Genomic DNA, 9,238 nt, shown 5'->3' on the forward strand with positions numbered 1-9,238 from the left:
TAATTTTAGCTTATACCGTCCGTTATACATTAAACACGCACGCGAAAACGTATTCTGCGCTTGCGCACACACATATGCGCAGTCGTTAAGGTCTTACGCGCACGCGTAAACGCCTATGCGCATGTGTCAACGCGGCGCATGCGCAGAAAGTTTTTAGCTTTGAAGTCCGGATTATAGGTGCCCGAATTAACGACTTTTGACTGTACTTGTTACATTTTATTGACGTTATTAAATTTCATTTGGTCAGAGTTGTCTTAATCTGTAGTCATTTCTAAATTTTTATATGAAGATTTAAAAAATGGAATTAGCCAAAGAATATAAGAATTAAATATTAATATATTTTACAACAGAATTGAATTTCAAATAGTTCAAAAATCTAGTTCATGTAAATTTGAACTGAATTTTAATTTGATTTTTCTATTAATTCATTACATTCATTTAGACGCCTAGAATGTGAACATGGTAAATAAAATGGCAAGTACCCATTCCTCAGTATATTTTGGTGGGGAAAAACTTCTGAAATTTATGTTCAGTTTGTAGTAATATTATTTATTCAGTTAACTTCATATTTGTTTAGGAATTTCACAGGGTGGGTGATCTGTGCAAGATACTGAGAAAATTTTGATATTCTTTATGCTAAGAATAATTTCAAGAATTAATAAATTTCAGTTTTTTTTTTAATATGATAGACTGATTATTGAAAGTAATATACACCAAGGTCACCTTGGATGATCAAGAGCTTGTATCATACATGCATATTAACTGTTATAGGATAGCTATGGACTTTGGTCCTTCAAATTGTTTTATTAATATATATACAGTATTCTAAGAACTACAAAAGGGTGGAATGTAGTAAATAAAACATTTTTGCTTCTGATAGAAGTGTACAACTGACTGAAAAATGTAACAGCCATCATTAAAATTCAACATCATTTGAAAGATCTTTCTTAAGTATAGTACATACTTTTAAAAAATGAAACTGTATATATGAATTTTTGAAATAATGTAACATATTAAAAGAAGATAAATTATGTATTGAAGTGGATTATGCATTCAGTATTCCAATAAATTTTCCATTTTATACATTCTTAAATCAATATAAGAATTATCAGTATTTTTAAAATCATTAGTGTATGTGTTTTAGAAAAACTTTGGTTTAAATTCAGGCTTAGATACTTAGAGTTCTGTTTTATGAAGCATAAGTATATAATATTTGTTTTGCAATTAAGTTGAACTCAAATCATTAAATGTGAATGACATAATAGAAAAAAATTAGAGTTATTTTAATGACTGTAATGATGCTATGTTATCTCTTATCACAGGAAAATACTTGGTATTTTATTTCAAGGAAAAAAAAAAAAAAAAAAAAAAAAAAACCAGCTGGGATGTTCTGTGGAGCAAGGTTTTTAAATTTTTAAATCCTTTTCCTAGAGCAGACTTGCTAGTTCTTGGTTGTAGGCAAAGTTCAAATCGTATTTTAAGAACCTGAGGTTTAAAAAAAGGAGGGAATAAATAAAGGTTTATTTTTTATAGAAAAATTCATTTATATTTCAGTAGTAGTTATTATATTTTGTGGCTATTCATTGAAAGAAATGTAAGCTTTTAAATATTAAGCTTTTTTTCGTAAATTTTGATACGGATTAGATCATAATTGCTCTTTATTCCATAAATTACGGTTTCATATTTTTAATTGTATATTTTCTGCATGCCATCATACCAGCATTCTCTAACCATTCCGAAATCTGTTTATCAATTTTACATCTCTCTGCGGGGGGGGGGAACATCACGGCGCACAATGAACTGGAAGTTGATCTGTCCGCACTATCCTTATATTCAGGGCAGATGTTTTTATTTTATTCGGCTTATAATTCCTTACTAAATGTAGTATTTCATCTCAATGTACTCCGTTTTTGATATGATTTAAATCAAATTTCTCATCATTATATTACGGATACACATCAAATAGTTTTCTGATTGCAATTTTCTAATTTCGACTATGCGTAATGTATTCTTTACGCATGGGCGTGTTGAAAGAAATGTTTAACAAAGTAAACAAATAAATAATTTTTTATTGTATAATTTAATACCCTTTAGATCATAACTGTTCTTTATTTCATAAATTAAGTTTTTATATTTGTAATTTTATGTTTTCTTCATGCCATCTTACCAGATTTAAATTGATGATCTGTAATCTGGAATCGCCGAAGTCCCGACGAGTCCGGATTAAAGACTTTTGAGTGTAGTAATTTTAGAAATTTATCTGAATGTCTCCTGTGGACTTTCATCTAATAGATAACTAAAGCCAGTATGGAAATTAGGACATTTTGATATTGAAGAATAATTCATTGCTGCCTACTCTCCTTTTTTTAATTTTTAGTCTTAACAAAGGAAAATGTTTCTCAGAAATAAATGGAATGTATTTAATTAATTAAACTTAAATTAGGCAAATTCCATTCCCTCAATCTCTAATGATTTTCAGAATTTTTAAATTCTATTTCATTTGAATTGTACAGTCAAAAGTCGTTAATCCGGACTCGTCGGGACTTCGGCGATTCCGGATTATCGATTTTTCCGGATTATAGATCATCAGTTTAAATCTCGTAAGATGGCATGCGGAAATTCTAAAATTAAAAATATGAAACCGTAATTTATGAAATAAAGAACAATTATCATCTAAAGGGTATCAAAATGTACAAAAAAAAAAAGCTTAATATTTATTTGTTTACTTTATTAACCATTTCTTTCAATGTAAGTTGCTTGAGTTGCTTCGTTTTATGTGATAATACTTTCTCTTTAATTCTATAAACAGACATAATTTTTTGTTCAGTTACAAAGTTTCGCTGTTCAAGTCCCGTAATTGATGTGCCGAGAATACCGACTAACTTGTCAATCGAAATTTTTTCTTTTTCACTAACCTCTCTGTCACTTTCTTCATATCTTTATCCATTTTTTGCAGCGATTCCATTTTTTGTTTGATGGACATCGAAACATGCTTTCGCTTTGTAGATCCCTCCAGAATCGGAAAGTCTTTTTGACATAATCGAAAGTTCAAGCTTACTTTTTATAAAATTGCTCTAACAGCATGCAAAAAATAATATGCCTGATTCAATTAGAAGATTAAGGAACAACGCAATCATCAACAATTATTGAAATAGATAATTAGATAATTTTAGCTTATACCGTCCGTTATACATTAAACACGCACGCGAAAACGTATTCTGCGCTTGCGCACACACATATGCGCAGTCGTTAAGGTCTTACGCGCACGCGTAAACGCCTATGCGCATGTGTCAACGCGGCGCATGCGCAGAAAGTTTTTAGCTTTGAAGTCCGGATTATAGGTGCCCGAATTAACGACTTTTGACTGTACTTGTTACATTTTATTGACGTTATTAAATTTCATTTGGTCAGAGTTGTCTTAATCTGTAGTCATTTCTAAATTTTTATATGAAGATTTAAAAAATGGAATTAGCCAAAGAATATAAGAATTAAATATTAATATATTTTACAACAGAATTGAATTTCAAATAGTTCAAAAATTTAGTCCATGTAAATTTGAACTGAATTTTAATTTGATTTTTCTATTAATTCATTATATTCATTTAGGCGCCTAGAATGTGAACATGGTAAATAAAATGGCAAGTACCCATTCCTCAGTATATTTTGGTGGGGAAAAACTTCTGAAATTTATGTTCAGTTTGTAGTAATATTATTTATTCAGTTAACTTCATATTTGTTTAGGAATTTCACAGGGTGGGTGATCTGTGCAAGATACTGAGAAAATTTTGATATTCTTTATGCTAAGAATAATTTCAAGAATTAATAAATTTCAGTTTTTTTTAATATGATAGACTGATTATTGAAAGTAATATACACCAAGGTCACCTTGGATGATCAAGAGCTTGTATCATACATGCATATTAACTGTTATAGGATAGCTATGGACTTTGGTCCTTCAAATTGTTTTATTAATATATATACAGTATTCTAAGAACTACAAAAGGGTGGAATGTAGTAAATAAAACATTTTTGCTTCTGATAGAAGTGTACAACTGACTGAAAAATGTAACAGCCATCATTAAAATTCAACATCATTTGAAAGATCTTTCTTAAGTATAGTACATACTTTTAAAAAATGAAACTGTATATATGAATTTTTGAAATAATGTAACATATTAAAAGAAGATAAATTATGTATTGAAGTGGATTATGCATTCAGTATTCCAATAAATTTTCCATTTTATACATTCTTAAATCAATATAAGAATTATCAGTATTTTTAAAATCATTAGTGTATGTGTTTTAGAAAAACTTTGGTTTAAATTCAGGCTTAGATACTTAGAGTTCTGTTTTATGAAGCATAAGTATATAATATTTGTTTTGCAATTAAGTTGAACTCAAATCATTAAATGTGAATGACATAATAGAAAAAAATTAGAGTTATTTTAATGACTGTAATGATGCTATGTTATCTCTTATCACAGGAAAATACTTGGTATTTTATTTCAAGGAAAAAAAAAAAAAAAAAAAAAAAAAAAAACCAGCTGGGATGTTCTGTGGAGCAAGGTTTTTAAATTTTTAAATCCTTTTCCTAGAGCAGACTTGCTAGTTCTTGGTTGTAGGCAAAGTTCAAATCGTATTTTAAGAACCTGAGGTTTAAAAAAAGGAGGGAATAAATAAAGGTTTATTTTTTATAGAAAAATTCATTTATATTTCAGTAGTAGTTATTATATTTTGTGGCTATTCATTGAAAGAAATGTAAGCTTTTAAATATTAAGCTTTTTTTCGTAAATTTTGATACGGATTAGATCATAATTGCTCTTTATTCCATAAATTACGGTTTCATATTTTTAATTGTATATTTTCTGCATGCCATCATACCAGCATTCTCTAACCATTCCGAAATCTGTTTATCAATTTTACATCTCTCTGCGGGGGGGGGGGAACATCACGGCGCACAATGAACTGGAAGTTGATCTGTCCGCACTATCCTTATATTCAGGGCAGATGTTTTTATTTTATTCGGCTTATAATTCCTTACTAAATGTAGTATTTCATCTCAATGTACTCCGTTTTTGATATGATTTAAATCAAATTTCTCATCATTATATTACGGATACACATCAAATAGTTTTCTGATTGCAGTTTTCTAATTTCGACTATGCGTAATGTATTCTTTACGCATGGGCGTGTTGAAAGAAATGTTTAATAAAGTAAACAAATAAATAATTTTTTATTGTATAATTTAATACCCTTTAGATCATAACTGTTCTTTATTTCATAAATTAAGTTTTTATATTTGTAATTTTATGTTTTCTTCATGCCATCTTACCAGATTTAAATTGATGATCTGTAATCTGGAATCGCCGAAGTCCCGACGAGTCCGGATTAAAGACTTTTGAGTGTAGTAATTTTAGAAATTTATCTGAATGTCTCCTGTGGACTTTCATCTAATAGATAACTAAAGCCAGTATGGAAATTAGGACATTTTGATATTGAAGAATAATTCATTGCTGCCTACTCTCCTTTTTTTAATTTTTAGTCTTAACAAAGGAAAATGTTTCTCAGAAATAAATGGAATGTATTTAATTAATTAAACTTAAATTAGGCAAATTCCATTCCCTCAATCTCTAATGATTTTCAGAATTTTTAAATTCTATTTCATTTGAATTGTACAGTCAAAAGTCGTTAATCCGGACTCGTCGGGACTTCGGCGATTCCGGATTATCGATTTTTCCGGATTATAGATCATCAGTTTAAATCTCGTAAGATGGCATGCGGAAATTCTAAAATTAAAAATATGAAACCGTAATTTATGAAATAAAGAACAATTATCATCTAAAGGGTATCAAAATTTACAAAAAAAAAAGCTTAATATTTATTTGTTTACTTTATTAACCATTTCTTTCAATGTAAGTTGCTTGAGTTGCTTCGTTTTATGTGATAATACTTTCTCTTTAATTCTATAAACAGACATAATTTTTTGTTCAGTTACAAAGTTTCGCTGTTCAAGTCCCGTAATTGATGTGCCGAGAATACCGACTAACTTGTCAATCGAAATTTTTTCTTTTTCACTAACCTCTCTGTCACTTTCTTCATGCCTTTATCCATTTTTTGCAGCGATTCCACTTTTTGTTTGATGGACATCGAAACATGCTTTCGCTTTGTAGATCCCTCCAGAATCGGAAAGTCTTTTTGACATAATCGAAAGTTCAAGCTTACTTTTTATAAAATTGCTCTAACAGCATGCAAAAAATAATATGCCTGATTATATTAGAAGATTAAGGAACAACGCAATCATCAACATTAATTGAAATAGATAATTAGATAATTTTAGCTTATACCGTCCGTTATACATTAAACACGCACGCGAAAACGTATTCTGCGCTTACGCACACACATATGCGCAGTCGTTAAGGTCTTACGCGCACGCGTAAACGCCTATGCGCATGTGTCAACGCGGCGCATGCGCAGAAAGTTTTTAGCTTTGAAGTCCGGATTATAGGTGCCCGAATTAACGACTTTTGACTGTACTTGTTACATTTTATTGACGTTATTAAATTTCATTTGGTCAGAGTTGTCTTAATCTGTAGTCATTTCTAAATTTTTATATGAAGATTTAAAAAATGGAATTAGCCAAAGAATATAAGAATTAAATATTAATATATTTTACAACAGAATTGAATTTCAAATAGTTCAAAAATCTAGTTCATGTAAATTTGAACTGAATTTTAATTTGATTTTTCTATTAATTCATTACATTCATTTAGACGCCTAGAATGTGAACATGGTAAATAAAATGGCAAGTACCCATTCCTCAGTATATTTTGGTGGGGAAAAACTTCTGAAATTTATGTTCAGTTTGTAGTAATATTATTTATTCAGTTAACTTCATATTTGTTTAGGAATTTCACAGGGTGGGTGATCTGTGCAAGATACTGAGAAAATTTTGATATTCTTTATGCTAAGAATAATTTCAAGAATTAATAAATTTCAGTTTTTTTTAATATGATAGACTGATTATTGAAAGTAATATACACCAAGGTCACCTTGGATGATCAAGAGCTTGTATCATACATGCATATTAACTGTTATAGGATAGCTATGGACTTTGGTCCTTCAAATTGTTTTATTAATATATATACAGTATTCTAAGAACTACAAAAGGGTGGAATGTAGTAAATAAAACATTTTTGCTTCTGATAGAAGTGTACAACTGACTGAAAAATGTAACAGCCATCATTAAAATTCAACATCATTTGAAAGATCTTTCTTAAGTATAGTACATACTTTTAAAAAATGAAACTGTATATATGAATTTTTGAAATAATGTAACATATTAAAAGAAGATAAATTATGTATTGAAGTGGATTATGCATTCAGTATTCCAATAAATTTTCCATTTTATGCATTCTTAAATCAATATAAGAATTATCAGTATTTTTAAAATCATTAGTGTATGTGTTTTAGAAAAACTTTGGTTTAAATTCAGGCTTAGATACTTAGAGTTCTGTTTTATGAAGCATAAGTATATAATATTTGTTTTGCAATTAAGTTGAACTCAAATCATTAAATGTGAATGACATAATAGTAAAAAATTAGAGTTATTTTAATGACTGTAATGATGATATGTTATCTCTTATCACAGGAAAATACTTGGTATTTTATTTCAAGGAAAAAAAAAAAAAAAAAAACCCAGCTGGGATGTTCTGTGGAGCAAGGTTTTTAAATTTTTAAATCCTTTTCCTAGAGCAGACTTGCTAGTTCTTGGTTGTAGGCAAAGTTCAAATCGTATTTTAAGAACCTGAGGTTTAAAAAAAGGAGGGAATAAATAAAGGTTTATTTTTTATAGAAAAATTCATTTATATTTCAGTAGTAGTTATTATATTTTGTGGCTATTCATTGAAAGAAATGTAAGCTTTTAAATATTAAGCTTTTTTTCGTAAATTTTGATACGGATTAGATCATAATTGCTCTTTATTCCATAAATTACGGTTTCATATTTTTAATTGTATATTTTCTGCATGCCATCATACCAGCATTCTCTAACCATTCCGAAATCTGTTTATCAATTTTACATCTCTCTGCGGGGGGGGGGGGGAACATCACGGCGCACAATGAACTGGAAGTTGATCTGTCCGCACTATCCTTATATTCAGGGCAGATGTTTTTATTTTATTCGGCTTATAATTCCTTACTAAATGTAGTATTTCATCTCAATGTACTCCGTTTTTGATATGATTTAAATCAAATTTCTCATCATTATATTACGGATACACATCAAATAGTTTTCTGATTGCAATTTTCTAATTTCGACTATGCGTAATGTATTCTTTACGCATGGGCGTGTTGAAAGAAATGTTTAACAAAGTAAACAAATAAATAATTTTTTATTGTATAATTTAATACCCTTTAGATCATAACTGTTCTTTATTTCATAAATTAAGTTTTTATATTTGTAATTTTATGTTTTCTTCATGCCATCTTACCAGATTTAAATTGATGATCTGTAATCTGGAATCGCCGAAGTCCCGACGAGTCCGGATTAAAGACTTTTGAGTGTAGTAATTTTAGAAATTTATCTGAATGTCTCCTGTGGACTTTCATCTAATAGATAACTAAAGCCAGTATGGAAATTAGGACATTTTGATATTGAAGAATAATTCATTGCTGCCTACTCTCCTTTTTTTAATTTTTAGTCTTAACAAAGGAAAATGTTTCTCAGAAATAAATGGAATGTATTTAATTAATTAAACTTAAATTAGGCAAATTCCATTCCCTCAATCTCTAATGATTTTCAGAATTTTTAAATTCTATTTCATTTGAATTGTACAGTCAAAAGTCGTTAATCCGGACTCGTCGGGACTTCGGCGATTCCGGATTATCGATTTTTCCGGATTATAGATCATCAGTTTAAATCTCGTAAGATGGCATGCGGAAATTCTAAAATTAAAAATATGAAACCGTAATTTATGAAATAAAGAACAATTATCATCTAAAGGGTATCAAAATTTACAAAAAAAAAAAGCTTAATATTTATTTGTTTACTTTATTAACCATTTCTTTCAATGTAAGTTGCTTGAGTTGCTTCGTTTTATGTGATAATACTTTCTCTTTAATTCTATAAACAGACATAATTTTTTGTTCAGTTACAAAGTTTCGCTGTTCAAGTCCCGTAATTGATGTGCCGAGAATACCGACTAACTTGTCAATCGAAATTTTTTCTTTTTCACTAACC

The sequence above is a fragment of the Stegodyphus dumicola genome, chromosome 12, assembly GCF_044657685.1.
Source record: "Stegodyphus dumicola isolate Sdum_Otavi_A_Nest chromosome 12, ASM4465768v1".
NCBI classification, from domain to species: domain Eukaryota; kingdom Metazoa; phylum Arthropoda; class Arachnida; order Araneae; family Eresidae; genus Stegodyphus; species Stegodyphus dumicola.